This window comes from Hemiscyllium ocellatum, chromosome 21 (assembly GCF_020745735.1).
Source record: "Hemiscyllium ocellatum isolate sHemOce1 chromosome 21, sHemOce1.pat.X.cur, whole genome shotgun sequence".
Taxonomy (NCBI): Eukaryota; Metazoa; Chordata; class Chondrichthyes; order Orectolobiformes; family Hemiscylliidae; genus Hemiscyllium; species Hemiscyllium ocellatum.
The window spans coordinates 34,042,883-34,067,243 of NC_083421.1; the positions used below are offsets into that span (position 1 = coordinate 34,042,883).

The 24,361-nt window shown below is 40.1% G+C and overlaps 1 protein-coding gene across 1 annotated transcript in view; it reads right to left on the bottom strand.

Moving 5' to 3' along the window:
• The window catches only part of LOC132825648 (pappalysin-1-like), a 326,796-nt gene that overhangs the window by 21,157 nt on the left and 281,278 nt on the right, over window positions 1-24,361 (bottom strand). The gene's annotated exons all lie outside the window — the stretch shown is intronic.

The window sequence follows — 24,361 nt, forward strand, 5'->3', positions numbered from 1 at the left end:
ACCGATCCTCCGAAGAGTAACCCACCCAAACCCATTTCCCTCTGACTAATGCACCTAACACTATGTGCAATTTAGCATGGCCAATTCACCTAACCTGCACATCTTTGTGACTGTGGGAGGAAACCCATACAGACACAGGGAGAATGTACAAACTCCACACAGACAGTAGCCTGAGGCTGGAATCAAACCTGGGATGTTGGTGCTGTGAGGCAGCAGTGCTAACCACTGAGCCATCGTGCTGCCCCTCGCTGTTACTAATTAACAGAAGTAAAACGTTTAAAAGAAGGAAACCAAAACAGCTTTGCTATTTACTGAAGGGGGGCACAGTGGTTAGCACTGCTGCCTCACAGCGCCAGGGACCTGGGTTCAATTCCCGCCTCAGGCGACTGACTGTGTGGAGTTTGCACATTCTCCCCGTGTCTGCGTGAGTTTCCTCCGGGTGCTCCGGTTTCCTCCCACAGTCCAAAGATGTGCGGGTCAGGTGAATTGGCCATGCTAAATTGCCCGTAGTGTAAGGTAAGGGGTATGTGTAGGGGTATGGGTGGGTTGCGCTTCGGCGGGTCGGTGTGGACTTGTTGGGCCGAAGGGCCTGTTTCCACACTGTAAGTAATCTAATCAAATGAAAGTTCTTCCAGGAAAAGTGATTGCAACAACATTAAAAGATTTAAATTAGGAAGAATAACTAATCACATGAGGAACACAGAGCAAGAGCAATAATTATAGGCTGTCAGGTTTCTTACCAGTGCTGGGCCAACTAGAACCATAGGATTTTTCATCTTGGGGAAAAAGCTGTTCTTGAGATATAGGACTATTTCAAACTTGAACACACAATCACAAGCTGAACAAGTAAATAGGACTTACTGCTGATTACAATATAAATCACACAACATCGAAAATACAGGCACTTCTGAGGACGTCTTACATAGTTTTGAGATTTCTTCAAGCTGAAAACAAATAAAGTTCTTTCCAAAAGCAAGACTTAACAAAAGAATTCAAGTTCGGGGGAATCCCACATTAATAATTTAATGTTAATTAATTGATATTAATAATCTCTATAGATTTGTGGAAAACTTGCCATGGAACTTTGAAATCAGCTTTCATAAAAGACAGAAATGTTGGAATTATGAATGAATATTTGTCAGTTTTATTACAGTCCAAAGAAGATTTAAGTGTGTAGAAAGCTATTCAGATTGTGCTGGAAGCAGAAATCAGAAAGAATCACTGAGAAATCCTAAGGGAAGGATAGTTTTATTGCAGGATGTCAACAGAACACCTCCACTTTATGAACTGTTGAATTGTACGGTTACATGTGACTGGCTAACACACAGTATAGTCAAACAACAGTTACGAAGAGTCAGTGGCAATATTGTGAATGAAAAAAAGCCTCATAAACAGTGCCCAGTTATGACAAAATAATGCTACATCTGTAAATGAATTGACCACTTCCAGAAGATGTACAGATTTCAGACACAGGAAAAGCATCACAGAATAGAATCCCTGCAGTGTGGAAACAGGCCCTTCAGCCCAACAAGTTCACACCAACCCTCCAAAGAGTATCCTACCCAAACCCATTCCCCTACATTTACCCCTGACTAATGTACTTAACCTACACGTCCCTGAATGTTATGGGCAATTTAACATAGCCAATTCACCTAACCTGCACATCTTTGGATTGTAGGAGGAAATCCACGCAGAATACACAAACTCCACACAAATAGTCACCTGAAGCTGGAATTGAATGCAGGTCCTTGGTGTTGCAAGGAAGCAGTACTAACCACTAAGCCACCATGCCACTGTTAAAGCTGCTACTTATTCAAAGATGTTAATGTGTAGAACGACCAGCATTACAGTAGAGACCCAATGCATTTTTAAGAAAAATTGGTAAATAAACTGACTCAAATTTGACAGAACTAGTTTATATCAATGGACACCTCACTAATTTTAAGCTTGATACAGAGGCAATATCAATATTAGATCAAATATTATTGCTGAAGAAATAGAAAATATAGTGCACAGAAATGAACCAATGTGGTCAAAGTAGTGTAACTCACAAGATTAAAGGCTACAACAACGGATGACTGGGCACCGCACAACAATCAACAGACAGGAATGTTCCCTCCCAGTTGGGGAACACTTCAGTGGTCCAGGACATTCGACCTCAGACCTTCGGGTGACCATCCTCCAAGGCGGACTTCGGGACAGGCAGCAGCGAAAAGTGGCTGAGCAGAGGCTGATAGCTAAGTTCGATACCCATAGGGAGGGCCTCAACCGGGACCTTGAGTTCATGTCACATTACAGGTGACCACCATTGCACTATACACACACACACACACTCTCACACACACACAGGCACTCTTATACACACATACACACGGACACACATATACACAGACGTGCACACAGACACCCACACACACCCTTACAGACACACACACTCCCACACTCACACATGCACCCCTTCACAGACTTAAGACACTCTGCACTCACTATACACACACATACACTTTCTCACACTCACAACCACCAACCCAGACAAACAGACACACACACAGACAGACAAAGACCCACATGCACACATATATTTTGTGGGGTGAATTTGTACTTGCAGGGTTACATTGTACTTTGCTCAAAAACTGCATGCATTCAAGTAGAACTCTGTTATCTCACTTTTTAGATTAGAATCAATCTAAACATCATGGCATAGACAGAGAACACAGGGGGCCAACACCTTCAACATATTGTCTAGCTATCACCATTGTTAACAACTAACCCGAGAATGCAACTTTTTAAAAAAAAGGTTTTGTGATTTACACATGAAAGAAGTGAAACTATCACGGTTTCAGACAATCAATTTTTCAACGTATAATTTCAGTTACATCACTGTCAATTTTTGCTATAAATTCTGGAGGATTGAGCCCTCCACTACCACCTGATGACGGAGCGACGCTCTGAAAGCTAGTGTGCTTCCAATTAAACCTGTTGTGTGATTTTTAACTTTGCACAAGATTAAAGTTATGGTACAAGCAACTCTACAACAGAAAAAGCATAAGAGAGTTGAAAATGAATATGAGATTTAAAAAGAACACTTTTTCTTTCAAGTTTGTATGCATGTCTTTATCTCAACATGCTGGATGTGGTAAACAGTGTTCAATTAGAGACGGCGAATAAGTCAAGAGAAAGCAAGTTATGCCAAGACTATGCAAAGGGAGCCAATCAGAGAGGTTGTTATCATCAAGCTAGTAAAGGGGAACTAGTAAAAGATTCAGCTGGACTTTCTGAATGCATGGTGGAACTCAAGGGAGAGCGCATGTGAGACAGAGGTGCAAAGAGAGAGAGAGAGAGAGAGAAAGAGACCTACACAACAAGGGATGGGTAGGCATGCAAGAAGAAAAAAAACATTTGTTGTGATTAACTATATTGACGTGAGAGTTGTCTTATACTGTCAACAGAAAGGAAATTTAAACTTTTACAGGCATAGTGAAAACATTTTTAATTTGTTTTATCACTTCAGAATTTTCAGGTCATCAATCAATGAAGTTTGTGAGCAGAAGAAAATACCAATGACAATAATAAGCAATACAACCCCCTCAAGGGATGATTACCAACATTAAGGAATATTAACTGAAGTCGTTCAGACAGCAAAACCATCTGACCAAATTATTATCACAAACTTGAATTTGATGGTGTTAATGTGGAAAGAGGCCATTCGGCCCATTGAGTCTGCACTGACTCTCCAAATATCATCCTACTCAGACCCAGCTTCTCCCCATAACCCTACATTTACCGTGGCTAACCAACATAGCCTTCAAATCCCTGGAAACTACAGGATAATTTAGCATTCACCTAACCTGCACATCTTTGGACCATGGAATGAAATTTGAGCACCCAGAGGAAACCCATGCAAACATGGAAAGGTCATGCAAACTCCACACATACAGTCACCCGAGAGTGGAATCGAACCTGGGTCACTGGTACTGTGAAGCACTGCTGCTAACCACTGTGCCACCTGCGCCATTTAACAAAATGACACAAGTTCAAAATGACCACTTTAATTCTTTATCTTCCAAAGCAGAATGATCAGTGCGTCTGATAGAGATAATGCTAAGCAAGCAGCAATCCTCCAGTACCATGATTAAGGATGGTTAAATGTCTGGTGCACCAGTACACTGATCACAGAGGGTAAATAAAGATGTCCAAACTAATCAACAAGTTGGAGTAAATATCTCTCAACAGATTGAGGATAAACATTTGCTGACATAAAATGAAGATGAGCCACACTTGATTGTATTCAAGTTGGATCAATATTCACAGATTTGGAACATAGTCAAAAAGAACAGAATCAGAAATCCAGATTCTGCAAAGAAAGTAATGTCTTCCTTGATGGAGGTTCACGAGATTAAAGGTACTCCAGATGTAATTGTAGGGCAACTACAGTGGAGAATAATCTCTCATGGAAAAACATTCATGAGATGATGGGTCCATCTGGGTTTGCAGGAATGACATTCTCTGCGAATGACATGCAAAACGTACATTGTCCTCCAGCAGAGATGGGGTTGAGAGGCCACACAAGATCAAGATCCACAATCATCAAGTTAGAGATCTTCTAATCTAAAGAAAAATGTGAAATTCAGATTGCTTGAAGTTGTGAAATCAGAGACTTGTTTGAGAAGAGATTAGTGATAAATGTAACTACACAAACATTAAATATGGGGAAAAAGGTTTTTGGGAAAAATGTCTAAAATAATGCTTCTGAAAGGGTTAATGTTGGAAGCTGTATTAAGATCCACCTAATCTGATAATGTCATCCAGTTCCACGATTTTGGGAGAGTAATTATCTCAAAGGATACAGAGGTGTCAGCAATGTCTCTCAGTTCTGTCAGCAACAATGCCTGACTAGTTAATATTAGCACCTAATTGCTAGTAGGCAATAAACTGTATAACAGCCCCTTCTGAAGATTCACTGACAATTTTTCCTTGACCACTGTGAATCAAGAGGCTCTTAGACTCAGTTATTGCACAAGAAATGGTGACAGTAATGCCAATCTTTGAATGGGATGTTTAATCTTGCTACACCAGTTGGATGAACACAAGAGAGATCCTATTCAACTATTCATAAAACTGTGACTTCTCCAGACTAATTTACTTCTTCTGCCCAACACTACCAAAATGATTGAATTTCATTAGCCCCTACACTTTGGTTGTTAATCGTTTGCAAAATCCTTTAAGATGTTTCTGCCAAGCCTGAACTGACACAATCTTTAACACGTAAACCAAGACAATCCCTTGTACAATTAGGTAATTCTACAACTAGTGATATCCAGAACTTTGGTAAGAATTGTTATTTTTCGTGTCATTATTTCCCTTCACGCTTCCATAGCAACAGCAGCAGTAATGTTTTGGCACTTAATTTTACAGTGTGTCACCCTGACTGTGAACCAAGGGCTGGGTCTAGCCCTGGTGCATATTAACTAAGCTGTTGTATTAATTTTATTGCTGATGCTCTGAACATACAGCAAGCACACTTTCACTTCTTGGGCACCACTGTATCTTGTTAAACATCTTGGTGGTAAAACAGCTATCATTTTAAGAATGAAAATAGCCTGTGGCAAAACTGGTGTTGACGTGTTCAAACCACAATCAGACAGCCTTTATCTGCACTGGTTTGGAGGTTTTCTTCCAAATAGATTCAATCCTCAGCATCCACCTCTGCATATTTCCATTTTATTTGTCGAATGGTTGCTAGGGACAAATATGCTTCAACTTGACAGTTCCCTCTTCACATTCTGGGTGTTGGAGGGATTGTGGCAACCTCTCCTTTGTTACATGGAAACGGAAAATAAATAATTGTGAATCTCAAATTCCACTGATCCCTACTGTAAGGTAGGTGTGGAGGTACATCAAGTGAGGAAATAGTTGGACTGCTTAGAAGTCTTTCTGACCCCGGTACACCCAATACCCTCTGCTCTGCATGGTCAACCCTACTGATATTCACAAACAAAACACAAAGAGAATAGCCATTTCGGTGAAGAACTTAGGTGAATGTCAGTTGGAGGTGTTAGTCGAATATGCATCACTGTTCCTTACGAGGAGGAAAAGAAGAAACTGGGACAAAACATAAACAATATTTGTTGCTACTTATGAGCTTTGGAAATTAGTCCATGTGATGGAATAAAAAAAACATACTAAACAGAAGAGAGAAAGGAAATTTTAAAGCCTGTACTGATTATTCACAAGGCAGGGCGAAAGGAGAGAAGCGAGTTGGAAATGCAGTTTGATGTGTTTTGTAGAAACAAAGGCACAGTGGCAGAAAGCGAGCTTGCAGCTGGAGCAGGGAGTTGCAGGAGTGTGGTCAGTTATGTGTACAGATGTCACACCAATTAAATGAGTAATTAAAGTGATTGAAATCTGTCTTTTAACAAGTCATGCAAAGGCTCTTTCCCCTCCCTTTCCCCACCCTATGACAAATGAAGATGGGAAACCTTGAAACAAAAACAAAATGCTGAAAAAAGACAAAAAGCAGGGTCATTATATCACGGCCCCAGTAGGCCTATCAAAACAAACTTGTGGCTTGATCAACCCTGCCTGCTTTCATTCAGTTTTCTTCTTATGTTGTGCTTTGTCGTAAAGCTAGATCATAAAACTTTATAGTTGACGGGACAGAAACAAGCTCCTTGTGTTTTTTTTGTGTCGTTTCCCCGCTTAGAAAGATGTGTGAATACAACCATGAAATTATGCAATTGAACATAAACACAATGTATTCATCTGAAACTCGTCTCTTTGCTAATTTATAATAGGTGTCTGTTGAAAGTAAATGGACTAATACCTACACTAAAGGTTTTGAGTGAAGAATTTCAGATATATTTATTGACCATGTATGCATTACTAATATTTTAGCAACATCATTCAAGTAAACGTAAGACACGTATTTGGGCTCACATGGCAAGGAATAAGGGCTATCACTAAAATTTCCGATTTTGCTACTGATTTTAACTTAGAGCGATGCCTTCATTTCAAGGTTCTCCTCCCCTGAGCAATGACAGTCATTGCACTTCAACATATAAATTATTTATTTAGAAAGCGTTTTGGAACATCCTGAGGACAAGTTAATAAGGTGATCGACAGGGGCAAGACTTTCTGGAAAGCAACAAATAGGGTGAAATAATTCACGGTGGGAAAGGGGGGCAGGGGAGATTCTGCAATGTAACCTATGCACTCCTGAGTAACAAGTTGATGTGTCAGTGGCACAATCTTTGGTAGATCCCCTGCTCAGCCTCTTAGCGACTAAATGAAGCAATGTTCCAAAAAAACAGGAATAAAATAATAAATAAAATGGAACAAAATAATTTTGAGAAAACAGATTTTAGTAGGAAATTTAGGTTACACTTCTAACTCTGACTTGGTTGTTGCATCCTGCATGAAGATATGTAACATAAAGCCAAATTAATATTGTACATTTAGTCCTGGTATTTGCAATTATTTAGACAGTGTGGGGCTAATTTATCAGAGTGGTTTCACCAGCTTGCACCTCCATTAATATCAATACCACGGCTCCTTCATCGGGGATTGATCAAAGTTGAATCCTTACGAAGAGCTAAACGGCACTGCAAATCTCCTAAACATCCATCAAAATGTCCGAGATGAAATGGAAAGAATGCAGGAGTGGGGAATGTGGGTAGTGGTATGTCCAAATAGATCTATAAACATAAATGATTGACATGTAAGGAGATGTTATCTTTTCTTCGTACCACATGTGTTGACTGAGCTTCAGTGGATTGTTTATAGACCTGCTATATCTTGACTCCTGAAATGATGCACTTGGAGGGCTGGAATTTCCAGCCCCATCAAGATGTCAGGGTGGGGAGGTGAGGGAGCAGGCTGTCAAGAATGGAAAGGGGGTGTGGGGAGGTGGGGAGACTGATATGAAATATCAGGGAGCTACCATGCAACTCCAGCTCTGAGGAATTTTTCCATCAGTCAATTGCCCAATCGACAGATTTGTAGCCAAGTAGTCCAATTAAAGCCCAATTAGTTTTCCACCTTCTGAGTGTCATCTTACAAATGGGCGGGGTAACCACTCCAAGCTTATGCTTGCACTATCTTTGAGTCTTGTAATTTATTATCTCAATGCAGAATGCTGAGGATTACCCAGAGTTAAAGTGTCCTTATGTTTGTGTTCCCTCATTGGCAGTGCCCAACTTTCGTGGTCAAGCTGTTGCCTGGCATCATTGTGGGTCCTCTGGACCAGGAGTAGTAAATATCTACCTAACATCCTTTAATTTAATTGGGTAGTGAGTGTGTAAACAGATGGACAGTTAGAGGCAGTCTCTGAGGTGCCTGTTTCTGAAAGGGTTAATATTAAAATGTGTGTAAAGCTTCACCCAATATGATGATGTCTTAAGGACATGGGGAGAGTAGCTTTGGATCTGAAGAGAGACAAATTCACTATCCAGATCTTTTCATAGTCAAGACATGTCTACCAAACCAATATAGCTTGTACTTGATTATGGCCATGCAGTGAACATGCAATAATACATTATTTTTAAGACAAAAGCCTTTTCTTGTTAATATACACGGTTCTTGTTAATCTACCATATTAGACAAAGCAGCCCTTAAAGAACCCAACCTAAAAAGAGTATGGGGTTTGTAAATGTTCCTTGTGGTGACCAAAGCTTCAACTAGTTCATACAAAATGATGAGCAGTAGTGAGGTGTCCTCATACAACAGTATCAACCAATCTCAACTTAACTGCACAACTCAACATTTGACCAGATAACAACACAGAGTGGCTAAATAAAGATATGTAATTTCATGTAACACTAAACCTGCAGAATAAACCTCTGGATGTATCACTTTGGTTTCTTGACATTCGCTACAACAAACTGGATACGGATCAGACTGTATGTGTTATGAACAAGATGGAGAACGGGATGCAGTTGTTCATGGGAATAAACAAAAATAATTCACAAAGACATTCATTGCACTGTCATAACCAATGAGTAATTTATGAAGTCTTATTTCATGATTTCCTCTAAATAGGCACAAATGGGGTGCAAGCACAGGATGGAAGTGGGTACTGCAGATGCTGGAGATTAGAGTCAAGATTGGAGTGGTGCTATAAAAGCACAGCAGGTCAGGCAGCATCTGAGGAGCAGTAAAATCGATGTTTCGGGCAAAAGCCCTTCATCAGTGTGCAAGTACAGTCAAGGCCCTTGAACAATATGCAACTATTCAAAACTCAAGGGGTGAAAATGGAATTTGATTGAATAAAAATAGATTTTGCACTAGGAAGTACAAAGTAATGGTCCAAAACTTCAAACATTCTGAATTTGGGGATAGCGCCAGGAAGATGTTTTGCACATTTAGTAAATGAGGTTAAATTCATTATGGTTTTACTAGTTTGCTGTAGAGTAGTATGTACAGTTAATTCATAGTTTATGCAACATGTGAATAAAATATAATTATGTCTATCTCATAATTTCGCTGTGAATAATTATGGTGTAAAATAGTAAGGACACATTCCAACATGTAATAATCTGCTTTCAACAGCAAGAATGCTCTTAAAACACCAAACCAACTAATGGATAGATCTAATGGAATTCTCTCAGCTCTGCCGCATCCAATATTGCCTGGATAAAATGAGAGAATTTCCACAACTGAAGATCAGGACCTGTCACCGGGGGGTTTACTCAGGAACAAGGCACTGAAATTTTATCAAGTTTTTTCAATGCCTCTGAGTGTTTAATCTAAAACAAACCTCTGCTAATCTGTTTCAAATAAAGTGGTTCAATGTTATGCCTTTATTCCTCTGATGAGAGTAAATCATTCTGTTTGATTTGATGGTTTACCCACAAACTTTTCAAATGCCTGACAAACTCATCAGTCAAGAGATAGAGTTCTAATTCGTAGCCTTGAAATAGCCAAACTCTGGCAGGGTGGTTCTTTACTCTTTTACTTCAACTAAAAGAAAAAACACATTTGTACTACCTTAACTGTTTCAGTGATTAATGATCATCTGAACTCTGGAAGCCCTCTTTGGCCTCTGGACTTCAAATACTTTACCCTGCACATCCACGCACCCTCACTGTCTTCCCTCACAATATTGATATTAAAGATAATGACAGCACTGCCATCTCTAATTCAGTTTATCCTGTTAAATCTATCCTTTCTTTTCCTCATACCTTCCACTGAACCAAGTGTCAAATAATCCAATTTCAACTTTCTTAATTCATCCCCCTTCTTGCCCCCCCAACCCAACCCATTTATCTGTTCTACTTTTAAATATATTTATTGTCTAATCAATTGATGCTGATGATATCCACTTAATTTTTTTTAATTTAGCAACTAAAGTGTAGTGTTGAAGTGTATTGTCAAGCCAACTGTTAAGAAATTATTAGTTTAAAAAAGTTAGACTTGAGAAATAAACAGTGCAAAATGCTGAAAATAGCCATAAGTCAGGCACATTGGTGGACAGAACAGACGCTTTATGCATATAGCATTCGCAAACAAAGCAGCATAGTTCTTATTTTCTCCACAGATGTTGACTGACCTGCTGAGCATTTCCAGCGTTTCTTTTTTCCGTCAAATTTTAGTCTAGGAATATGGTTGGCATGGACTGGTTGGACCAAAAGGTCTGTTTCCATGAAGTATGACTCAACAACTCTGTTTCCAATGACTTCAGCTTTCTTTATGGGTTAGTTTTATTTTAAGACTCGAGAGTGTGGTGCTGGAAAAGCACAGCTGGTCAGGCAGCATCCAAGGAGCAGGCGAACCAACGTTTTGGTCATAGGCCCCTTATCAGGAATCTTGATGAAGGGCTTATGCCCAAAACATCGATTCTCCTGTTCCTCGGATGCTGCCTGAACGGCTGTGCTTTTCCAGCACCACACTCTCGACTCTGATCCCCAGCAGGAAGTGAGGACTGCAGATGCTGGAGATCAGAGCCCTTCCTGAAGAAGGGCTCACGCCCGAAACGTCGATTCTCCTGTTCCTTGGATGCTGCCTGACCTGCTGTGCTTTTCCAGCAACACATTTTCAGCTCTGATCCCCAGCATCCTGGTTTTATTTAAATCCAAAGAAGTTATGGTTCTTCTTCAAGGGAGATCCTTTCTGCTGTCAGGAAAGAAGCAAAACAAGGAAAATTGCTAACAGAGAGAAATAGCCTTTCAAAGATTTGAAGAACTTTGGCAGGTTGAGCAGGGTCATACCTGAGTGTGAGGGGGTCAGTGTCAGGGTTGGGTCAGAGATTCATTTTACTAGTTACCTGGGAGTTAGAGTAGATTTCTAATCCTCTAACTTTTCCAGGATAACTATTAAGCTTAAATTCTCAAATTTTAAGGACTTTTTAAGGAAGGGACCAAATGCAGGGGAATTGCCCATCAGAAATGTTCCTTCCTGAGCAATTCTGTCAGAATCTGCTGCATCAAGAATCCCAAATGATCTCCATGCACAATTCCGGTATGTGTGGTTCAAATGACCCTCTGGTTGATGGGAAAGCTGGTCGACTGAATCTAATATTTGTGCACAATAGTGTCTGATGTTGACTGCTTCTGCCTGATGGAAGTTTAGAAATGTTTGCTTGGAAGCCAGAGAACGTAGGATTCATGTATGTGGCAATCGTCAAACTTGTTTATTGCCAAAGCTTCAATGAATCACTGTGTACTGAGACGTGCATTCGTGATGTGCGTGGAGTCTGCTTGGAACATGTTCTTTCTGACAGCTGAAAATACACTGAAGATAGTGAAGGCTGGAGGGAGCTGCATAAAGTGCATCCCTCCTGTTCAGCGAGTGATAGTGTTTTCAACATGAAAAACACACTATTACCAACATGGTGATCCTTTCCATGCCTTTTGGGTGATCCCCATTACCTGCTCAAGGAATACAGATCTTTCCAAACCATGTAATATCATGTGACTCTTGATTGTACGAGGTGCTAACCTTTTTCCTAATACAAAATGTATGAAAGTTTGGTAATATACATTCATTTTAAAGGGGAAACGCTTAGATTATCACTCAGAAAGTAACATAAATCTATACATGCATCAAAATATGTTCCCAACTGCTTTCCTATTCAAGTAGGCATGTTGTGCGATGACCAACATTTAATTGACATACTCATCAAACCCCCTGGTAAAAGTGACCTCTGAAACCCTTGCCTCACCACCTCCATTGCCCTCTGCATGCAGAAAGTCAAGTTGCATCAACTAAAGCATAAAAGGTGCAGTATGTATTAGCTAAGCACAGCTGTATTAATAATCATACTCCAATAGAATTCTATGAATATTTAAGCCAAATGTAAACAGAATAGAAATGTAATGGATTTGTCAAGGTATGTACCTACAATTTATTCATTTAGTATTAAAATTAGGCGCATTGCTCATTGTGTTTTGATGCTTGTTGTAAACAGTTGAATTTGACTCCTTTATTCCCAACTGCAGGCAAAGTTCTCATTAAGCAGCTCAATTCAGAGTTCGTACAATTCATTCAACTGAAATAAATAAACCTAAATAATGGACAGCTCAGGAATCTAGGAATTTAGGTGCTTAAATTCTGATTGAATTGAGCTAATGAGGTTCGAATATAAAATTAATCAATGGCTTGGTACAGTTCCTCAGGCATCAGTCAGTTTGAGTTGCTGTTCCTGATTCAGCAGGTTGGACATTAATGAGTTCATTTTATTTTAAATTAAACACTGCCTATAGAAATCAGGTTGGCATTAAGGTTGCCTTTGGTACTTTTGTGCACGCTTAAGAGTCATAGAGTCATCCAGTATGGAAATGGATCCTTCAGTCCAACTCGTCCATGTCGGCTAGGTTTCCCAAATTAAGCTAGTCCCATTTATCTGCATTCAGCCCATCTTCCTCCAAGCCTTTGCTATCTATGTACATGTCCAGATGTCTTTTAAATGTTGTAACTGTACTTGCATCGACCATTTCCTCTGGCAGCTCAATCCACACACTTACCACCATCTGTGTGAAAACGTTGCCCCTCAGGTCCCTTTGAAGTCTTTCTCCTCTCACCTTAAAATTATGATCTTGTCCAAACTTCACTTGTTCTTCTCAGCCATGAAGGTGGTAGTACCTGACAAAACTCAACAGAGTCCTCATTGAAAAGTATAAATGATGTCCTGAAGACAGCATTAGAGGGCAACACAATTACCTTGTTGTGACTGACCTGCTGTTCTGGGAAGATGAATTGGGGTCAAGAGGAGGTTGGAGAGGTAAGTGAGTTTTCTTCACTTTTTACTTTGCTTGTGCTGGCTGGAAGTCTCACATGGATTCTTCCACTTCTGTCTGATATAAAACGGGCAGGTGTTTCCCCTTGGAAGGTGACCTCCTGTCCTTCCAAAAGGCCATCGCCACGTTAGAGGCTAGCCTCCTACTGCCTAACAACGTGCTCCTGCCAGCCTGCTGCTGCTTCCATCCAGGTTGGAGTAGGATGTCAAAGGTATCTGAGTTGCTGAAACCCTTTTAATGGTTTGCCATCCAGCTTGGTACCTGCCTCTACCACTCTCACACAGAGATTGAGAGCTGAAATGTCATTCTCTGGCTGAATGTGATTTTCTCTTAGTGCACTTAATATTCACCATTTCAAGTGAGCGATCAGTTCTCATTACTGCTCAACTAACATAGACACATAGGAGCAGGAGTACATCCCTCAAGCTTGTTCTGCCATTCAAAAGGATCATGGCTGATCATTGAGCTCAATATTGCCTTGACCCATATCCCTTGTTCTCTTTTGCCACAAGAGTTGTATCTACCTCCTCCTTGAAAACAAAATGTTTTGGCCTCAGACTCATAGCTCGCTGGGTGAAGAAAACTCTGTCATCTCAGTCATAAAAAGGTTACCTCCTAATCTTTTCACTATGACCACTGGTTCTGGTCTCCCAACCATTGAGAACATCCTTCCAACATCTAAAGTAGTCCTGTTGGAATCTTATAGGTTTCTGTTAATCTCCCCTGCTTCCTGATTTTCTAAACTCCCGTGAATACAATTTCTAACCCACTCACTCTTTCCTCATGTCAACCTTGCCATCTCAGGAATCAATTTGGTAATTCTTCATTGCGGTCCCAAAAGTATCCTTCCTCAGATAAGGAGACCAAAACTGCACTCAATATTTCAAATGTGGTCTCACCAATGCTCTGTATAATTGCAGCAAGGCATCCTTGTTCCTGCACTTGAACCCTCTCGCCATGAAGGCCAACACACAGTTTACCTTCTTCACTGCCTGTTGCACCTGCACAGTTACCTTCAGCGACTGGCAAAGGAGGAGACTCAAGCCTCAGAGAACATTGCCCTCGCTCAGTTTACAGCCATTCAAATAATAATCTGCTTTCCTTTCTTTTCTACCAAAGTGGATAATCTCACATATACCCACATTATGCTGCACCTGCTTTTGATAGTGAATTGGAGATTTTCTCAATGATGACTGAGCCAGATCATGAAGTGCATTCATGAAATGTAGGGAAGCTCCACTTAGTTGCATCTTTAACAATAATATTAAAGTCACGTGTATGAAACTGTGCATTGTGTAGGGCAGGGCCATCAATTTATTTAATGGGAGTGTGCACAAATTTGATTGTTTTAAAATAGCAGCAACACACGATATGGTGTTGACTCACAATAAATACTTTCAGGCTTGATCACAACATGCCTAATGATCTGACTACTCACAGGCAAAACATTCTTTTTGTTCTCATGCCTGAGCAGATAACCTTGGACCCCAAGTTTAAAAGACTAAGGTCTGATGTTCTGACCCAAAATAAATTCTTGCTACTCCTGTTCAGCGCCTTTTTTTTTTATCTCAGTTGTGACTCACACAAGCATTCATCCATCTAATCCATCCCTTCATCCTCACTGTCAGTTTAAGGTCCTCTGCAGCTAAGGGCAGAGACAAAGTTCATCGGCACTTTTCTTGTTGTATTTCCTTCAAATGTATTTTCAAACTTCATGGTTGCAAATGACCAAAAGAAAGATCAAAGCATTTAACCAAAGCTTTTGATCAATGTGCCAAACAATTCTCCCTCTTTCCCACTATTTTTTTTGTCAAAACGAATGTTGTTTGAGGTAACTTCTACCATATGTAATATACCACAGAGCAACTTCTGAACATTGTGCTGCACAGTTTATGGATGATGAAATGTCAAAAATTATGCAGTCAGATGAAGAGCAATAGATGCATTTTTTTTTACAAAATCAAGTTCCTAAACCTCTCCAACTGAGGATAGACATAATTGCAAATCGATACCATTTCTTGAACTACTTCTTCCCTCCCCCACCAGCATAGCCTCCTTTCATATTTTTCCCACTTTCATCCCTGATCTTGCCCAAAAGGCTATGACATTGCTTGGAGACAGCTCTTTCTCAAGGCCATCCTATATCTGTGAGGCTACCCAAGATTGCCAGGCTATTTGACAATGCTGTATGCCACAGCCCAGTCCTATCCTCAGCTCCTGTCCTCACAGGCTTGCTTTGTAGCAAATGTCACTGGATGACATTCAGAACTGAGAATCTTGACCTAACCCAAGGGTGATTGAGGCCAATTACAGTTGATCTACTGTCGCTCAGCTTGTATCAGATAAGTCTACTGAGCATTACCTCTTTGACCTTTCTGTTCTTTCAGACATTGTGACTTTTATCACATGCCTAATGGATAAAGCAAAAGTTAGCTATTATTACAAATTGAACATAAAATGCACAACATTGCAAATTTGGAGAGGAGAAAATACAAAATGTTTTTTTAAATCAGATGAGCGTGAGAAAATATGACAGCGTTGCTGAAAAATTTACCAGTGTAATCCCAGACATGTTTCTTGGAGTAACTGTTTATTTTAAAAGGTGTTGTTATATGTGCAACACTTGTTGAAAATGAGACAAACCAAAATAATGGGCATTTTAATGGGTTTACAGCAACAGTTTGAATGATTCTGGACTAAATATTTACTCTGGTAGGCTAAAGGGACATCACAAATGGTGGTGGAGTCCATCAGCTTTAACCAACAATACCAATCCCCTCAATGTGTTTTACACAATCCTAAAACAGGCCGAGAATTTTTTAATAAAGATGCTAAATACAGCAGCTATTCAGACAAGGATTTCTGCCCAGTGCTTAAGACAACATAGTCTGCAGTGCAATAGATCATTCAAGTCCATTCTATGTTGAGACAGGCTCAAGATGAATTCTCAAAAAATTACCTTTTTGTACATTGGATTAAATAGTACACATTATTTGTCCCTATTAGCTTATAGTAGTATTTATGTTCCACTCAAGCCACCGCCCACTTTATATTATCCAAACCCAGCCTTTGAATTATGTAACGTTATTTAGGTTTTTGTTTCAGTTTGCTTCATGCAATGTGGTTTTATGGCATTAACAATGTCACAGTTCTTTTTGCAAATGTTGACCTTGACACTGTGGGGCTGTGACTGAGTTTTAAAATAGGCCATTTACTTGCACACAGTTAAAAATCTGGTCGTAGTGCAGACAAGCCATTCAGGAGTGCACTTTCCAGCAAATGTTACTGCACAGAGATCTGAAGTAGAAACCAGGACTGACTTTGGTCTTCATGCTAAAGCAAGGTGCAGTGGATGCTGGAAATCTGAATTAAAAACCAAAAATGTTGAAAATACTCAACAGAACATTGATCATAAACTGTACAGCCCTTCGGCCCTTAATTTTGTGCCGATCTTGATGTTTCATCCTACTCTAAGATCAAAGTAGCCTACATACCCTTCAATTTATTATCATCCATACACAGAACCAAGAGCCACTTAAATGTCCCTAGAGTATCTGACTCTGCTACCACCACTGGCAGTGCATACCATGCATCCAACACTCTCCTTGTAAAAAAAAACCTCTGAATTCTCCCTTAAACTTTCCTCCAATCACCTTAAAATTATGTCCCCTCATGATAGCTACTTCCCCCTCCGGGAAAAAAGTCTCAGGCTATTCACTCTATCTATACCTCTCATCATCTTGTAAACCTCCATCAAGTCACCTCTTATCCTTCTTCGGCCTTAGCTCCCTCAACCTTTCTTCATAAGACATGTTCTCCAGTCCTGGCAGCATCCTGGTAAATTTCCTCTGCACCCTTTCTTCACATCCTTCCTATAATGAGGTGACCAGAACTGAACATAATATTCCAAGTGTAATCTAACTAAGGCTTTATAAAGCTGCAGCATAATCTCACAGCTCTTAAACTCAATCCCCCACTAATGAAAGCCAATACACTACCTGCCTTCTTAACAGCCCTACCAACTTGGGTGGCAACTTTGAGGGATCTATGGACATGGACCCCAAGATTCCTCTGTTCCCCGCAGGAATCCTGCCTTTGACCCTCTATTGTGAATTCAAATTTGACCTTCCAAAGTGAACCACATCACACTTTTCCAGGTTGAACTCCATCTGCTACTTATCCTGCTACTAATAGGATGAGGAAAGTTAGGGCGGCACGGTGGCACAGTGGTTAGCACTGCTGCCTCACAGCGCCTGGAGACCCGGGTTCAATTCCCGACTCAGGCGACTGACTGTGTGGAGTTTGCACGTTCTCCCCGTGTCTGCGTGGGTTTCCTCCGGGTGCTCCGGTTTCCTCCCACAGTCCAAAGATGTGCGGGTCAGGTGAATTGGCCATGCTAAATTGCCCGTAGTGTTAGGTAGGGGGTAAATGTAAGGGTATGGGTGGGTTGCATTTCGGCGGGTCGGTGTGGACTTGTTGGGCCGAAGGGCCTGTTTCCACACTGTAGTAATCTAATCTAATCTAATCTTATCCGCCCAGTTCTGCATCCTGTAAAATGTCCCATTGCAACCTACAATAGCCCTCCACACTATCCACCACTCCACCAACTTTTGTGTCATCTGTAAACTTACTAACCACCCTTTCACTTTCCCATCCAAGAATCAGAATTTATAAGAATCAGAAAGAGCAGAGGACCCAGAACTGATCCCCGTAGAACATCACTGGTCTCCAAATTACATGCTGAATACTTTCCCTCTACTACCCCCTTCTATGGGCCAGCCAATTCTGTATCCACACAGTCATATTTCCTTGTATCCCATACCTCCAAACTTCCTGAATGAGCCTACCATTGAAAACTTTATCAATTGCCTTGATAAAATCCATGTACACCACACCCACTGCTCTACCTTCATCAATAAATCAGGCAGGATCTGTGATGAGAGATTTGAACTTAAACTCAAATGGGCTTTCATCAGGATGATAATGTGAAACAGTAACTGTTTCTCTCACAGATACTGCCTGGCCTGTTGAGTGTTGAAAGTTGTTTTTTTTTGTTCTTATTGGTTGGTAGCTTTTTCCCCTCCTTGGCCATAGCTTACTGACATCAATTATTAACATAACTCCACCTAATCCAGCACCCCCAGAGGAATACATTTCCGAGTCTGTGAGCCTCATTTTCAAGCTGACCCACCTTTTGTGAGCTAAGTCTGTAGTTTCCAATTATCCGTTATTTGATGATGTGTGTGTGTGCTAGCTGTTCTCTGCTCTGTGTGCAGTTCATGAAGCCTGGTGTTCTTAGTAAGAAGCAGATTCTGAACTGAAAGAAGCAGCTCTTAGAATCATGTGCAGCCAGATTAAAGCATTGAATCAATTCCCATTCTGACATAGAAATGGGTGTCATCTTGAAATATGACCAAGACATAACACACAGTCAAAATCTCAAGAGTTTAGCATTATTCTCTGATTGAAATTAAAGGTATTTTACTGATTATTGGTGAACAAACTTCTGCGTCTGCTACTCAACCACAAGACCATAATAAATCAGAACAAGAGTAGCTGTTTGGCTCCACCATTCAATAGGATCATGGCTGATCCAACATTTCTCATGTCTACTGTCCTGACCTTTAGCTGTAAGTCTTGATCACTTTGTTAATCAAGAGTCTATCTATCTCAGCCTTAAATATACGCAAGGACTCTGCCCCCACAGATCTCTATGGCAAGGAGTTCTAAAGACTTACAACTCTCTGAGAGAAGCAATTCCTCTTCATCTCAGTCTTAAATTGGCCCCTTGTATTCTGAGATGATTGTGTTGCAGCTTTCTGCAGTTTTTCTCCATTTATTCCTTTGTTCTCCCTTCCAAAATAAACAACTTCGCATTTTCCCCAATTTATGTTCCCCAACTTTTGTCCACTTACTTAACCTATCATCTCTGTAAACTAATGCATCCCTCCCACAACCTGTCTTTCCACCCATTTTTTTATGTCATCTGAAAATTTGATTATAGCATATTCACTTCCTTCCTCCTAATGGATAGACCTCTTGAATTGCAGGTTTAATATCTCATTTGACTTCTGAGCACTAGTTTTTGGATCAACATCAACTTAATGTTTTTTCAAATGTAATTTTGCTTACTACAGCAGTTGACTGAGAAATCAATGAACATGTGGTTTGCTATTTCAAATCTTGACCTGAATCTTCTATACAGCAGCAATGTTGCATGCAGTGTCATTGCATGTGAAATTTATCTGATCCAACGAAGCACAATTTTGGCTGTCATTGTAATACACCAACCAGAGTTTCCCCACCTGCCATATTCCATCTGGCAAGTTTAAAAGAATCAATCTTTTAAGTGTGGGTTGATGAATAGGATGAGGAAAGTGAATAAGTGTTTAGGGTCTCATTGAAGTCAGGGGTGAAATAGTTTGGATGAGTTTAGGGGTCACATCAGTAAAGAAATGGAATTTGGGGGCTAGTCATTTTTGGGGTAGGATTGGATCTGGTCAAGGAGAGGAGTGGTCGAAGGGTCAGACAAACACTCTGTGATGGATGAGTGTGGGACGTCAGTTATGCGGTTGTTCAGGTGTTAGACCCAACACTTCCTGGGTAACTAATCAGTTAAGTTCTGCAGGACTATCCCAAGCCCCTGACAGAGTCTTACAATGGGTCCCAGTTAAAGGGGAACTGCTTGTTGGATGTTTCAACTTCTGAGACAATTTCCTTTTAAATGCACTTAAAGTGCACTTCTGCACTTCTAATGCACAACTTTGTTCATGCATCTGGTCTCCAACAATCCCAAGTCCGGAAGAGGATGAATGAGTATCGATCTTACCAATCACTTTTACTTCAAAATGTGTTTAACAATTAAATCTTAAAATATAGTAGTTGTGTTTTGATTTTCAAAGATGTTTAACTCGGTTGGAAAGCTGCATTGCCCAATACGGCCCTAAATCATACAGACTTCACAGCTCTCAGCTTTCTTGTCTGCTCCCAGTTAGTTGTCTTTGGTTAGCAGATTGCTGCTGGCTGAAAATGGCCTTTGGATGTAGGAGTGTTCTAGGTCCTTCACTGTTCTCTAGTGGCTTCATGTTGGAAGTCTGCTTATTGGTGGAGAGCAGCCCCCACCAAGCCAGTGATGGGGAAATTAATTAACATTTCTCACCCAGTGATGGCCACTGTTTATCCATCTGTTTTATCAACCGCATAACTGACGTCCCACACTCATCCATCACAGAGTGTTTGTCTGACCCTTCGACCACTCCTCTCCTTGACCAGATCCAATCCTACCCCCAAAATGACTAGCCCCCAAATTCCATTTCTTTACTGATGTGATCCCTAAACTCATCCAAACCATTTCACCCCTGACTTCAATGAGACCTTAAACACTTTTTCACTTTCCCGACTCAGGCAACTGACTGTGTGGAGTTTGCACATTCTCCCCGTGTCTGCATGGGTTTCCTCCGGGTGCTCCGGTTTCCTCCCACAGTCCAAAGATGTGCAGGTCAGGTGAATTGGCCATGCTAAATTGCCCGTAGTGTTAGGTAAAGGGGTAAATGTAGGGGTATGGGTGGGTTGCGCTTCAGCGGGTCGGTGTGGACTTGTTGGGCCGAAGGGCCTGTTTCCACACTGTAAGTAATCTAATCTACCTCGCCTTGAAACAGTGGCTACAGATAAAGCACCCTGCCTAATAAACAAACACATCCCAATTATATTATTATTGTTATTTAACTCCAAATTCAGCATTATACATCTCCTTCAATCTATACTTCCTGGTGATGTAAGAATGACAAACTAGGCGCAGTGTAAATTCAATTTTTCTCCATCGGGATTTGAAAAATATCTGCCCCAAAGTACAAGACTATCAGCCAGATTAAGCAATAAAGAGCAAAACTGACAACATGTGGAGGAAAAGAAAATACTAACAAGACTTGTGAAAAGCAAACTGCTGCATTGGTGATAAAAATAAGAAATTTGTTTGGTATTTTGTCAGACATTTCCTGGAAAACCTAAAGGTGGTCTTTGGCACTAAGCTTTACTTTTTTGACTTTCCCTTATTTTCCTCCTCCAGTCAAAGGCATCACTAACTCCCATGTCTCTCTCAACTCATTCATTGTAGCCTTTAGCTCATCCATCCTGATAGGTTCCTTTAAGATCTACATTGGAGAAACACTCCAAGTGTCAGCTACTTTAATGGCTGCTGCCCTCTTATGTTACTGACTGTATCAGAACAAAAACCAGACCAGCTTAAATTGCATGCCGAGAGAATGCCAGGCCTTTGACATATGCAGCCCCTGATGGCAAGTGAATGTCACAGGATTGGTGCACAGCTCACAATACAAGCTCGATTCATGCAATAATGTGACCCCAACTATTCAGGGAGCATGTGAATTCCTAAACTTTAAGAAAAACACCTAAATCACAACCTTAAGTACCACAGAAACCTGGTCTGCAGAAATTGACTGACTTTTTTTTCAAAACTGTTGCACCGACGGTACCTAAAGCATGACCTTGTACATAAATAGTCCTTGTGAAGGATTTGTATATTTTTCTTCACTCTGGAACAAAATATTTCATTTTGTAATTACTTTTGGACAAAAGCTATGACATATGGTCAATTAATTTGAGTTAAATTAATGGTAATGAAACGTTTATGTATTGATTAATATCCGCAGATGTACAAAGTCCAACATATGAAATATTTATTCAAGAGACGATATATAAATGTTGCTCTATGTTTCTGAATTTATAAATTGCAAAAATGCACATTAAAACAAGGCTTTAAATACTCAAAAAGGAGCTGCACAATTCTTTCGGGAAATGTCAAACAGACGAACTATTTGCTACAGCATTTAACACACATGTGGTGATTTTAAGTTGAAAAGCTTGAGTAGTATTTCTGGAATTTGTGAGGGGTCTTGCATGGGCCTCCAGGAAGGGGCTTCAAGCTGTTTTGATACTTAGGAGAAGCATATTCCTCACTCGCTCTGACCAAGTTGGTAATTTTCTTGCTTTAATGAATAATTCTATGAACTTACACAATTGGATGAACTGTTTGGTTAGCGAGGACAGAGAATTTCTCAACAAACTGCAAAAGCTAGTTAGTTCCTGGTAAGAAATTGTCAGTTGTGCTTTATTTGATGTTAAAACAAAATGCAATTATGATTTATTTTAAGGATCAAAGAAAGGGCTTTTGATCTTATAAGATCATAAGATAGGTTTGGATGAAAAGGGTCAGCTTGCTTGATCCTATCCTCCCAAAATAGCTAGCCTTTTTTTTCAAACATGTGACAGCATTGTGCTGTTTCTTGAATCAGTCAAATGCTCTAAACTCAACTAACTCTCTTGGAAACCAGCAGCAGATCACTTTCCACATGAAGCGATATTTCCTAATAAATGCTCTATATTTCCCATCCCGAGTTTGTAGTTTTCTGCTTTGCTGCATTGTTCAGTTCCTTTCACCAATTTGTCAGCTTTCTCCCTGCAACATCCACTCTTGGATGTTTCTTTTTAAGGCTGAAGTACTCTTTTGCAAATTCTTTCTCTTGTAATGTTTTTACTCTGACACTTTAAGGTCAGATTTGTTTGCTCTTTACTGTGTTGTCTCTAGAGTCTATAGTCAATCTTTTTATCATGTAATGACACAAACGTGTGTGTGGACCCTAGGCATTCTAATCCTGGTCACAATTCACATTGTCAATGAGGGAATTTGAGTTCAAGTTAAACCCAGCATTGTATTTTGTTTATATATTAACATCTCAAATTGATTGTACAGACTGTCTCACATTGTTGTGTAAAATGATCATGGAATCAACAAACATTCCTTGCTTGCACCCCACTATGTTTCCTTTTCCCAGCAAGTCCTAAACTATGTTGTCCTCATGAGTACATGGAATTCCTGTTTCCAGAATGTAATATGATGAATTTGTCTTTGTATTGTCTATCATTATTGATTAGGTCAAGCTTTTCAACTTAAAATCACCACATGTGTGTTAAATGCTGTAGCAAATAGTTCGTCTGTTTGACATTTCCCGAAAGAATTGTGCAGCTCCTTTTTGAGTATTTAAAGCCTTGTTTTAATGTGCATTTTTGCAATTTATAAATTCAGAAACAGAGAGCAACATTTATATATCATCTCTTGAATAAATATTTCATTCAGTTGCTTCGGATGAAACTACACCATGGCAATTTTTCACTACTGAGTTGCATGATTGCGGCACTCTCCTCTCTAAATCAGGGGACTGTAGGTTTAAATTCCATTCCAGACTACATGAGCTTCAAAACAAGGTTGACATGCTTAAATGAAACTTAATTGAAATTCTCAAGTCATGATCAGGATCTAGTTGCACTATTTGGTGAAGAGTAGAGATGTTCTCCCCAGTGTTCTTGCTAATATGTATTCCTCAGCTGACATTATAGACAGAATATCTGGTCATAGAACATTGTTATATATAAACCGGCTGACTGTGGGTGACAACCTCCTAAATATTTACCATAAAAATGTTCGTAAAGTTCTAAATATGTCAAAGATACTATGTAAATGCGGGTTATTTTCAGAGAATTGTAGTATGATAAGCACAGTAAGGGAGGTTATTGGGGTATTTTTGTGAATTTTCAGTAAAGGTATCAGATTATTTCTAATCACCTGCTTTTCCCTTACCACTGTAGATTATTACCCTTGAAGTATTTATTCAATTCTCTTTTGATTCGTACACTTGCTACAGATTTTGACAAACCTATTCACAGCATAAGGTTTGGCGCAACATTAGCTACCAGCGAAATGACTCTAGTATCATCTCTCGTTACCTTCAATTTGATCTGATTTCGGTTTCCGTAGCAGCACTTTGTACTTAGTTAATGCTACGTCTGAAGAGCTGAATCTCTTCTTTAGATTCCACCACCATCCCATGACACTCTGTTTTATCTTGGGAGCAGAAAAATAGCTTTTGTAACTCTATTTGATTTCCATATGGGAGGATTGGAATGGGAGACATTAATGGGGTTTGCCGGGGGAAGGGTGGTGAGGACTTTGAACTGAGTAAGTACTTTGCCTGTGTGTGTGAGCCTGATTATTCAAGGCTTATGTAGGACATTTCCTGGAAGCCACCGACCGCCAGCTTGTACTTTTATAAATC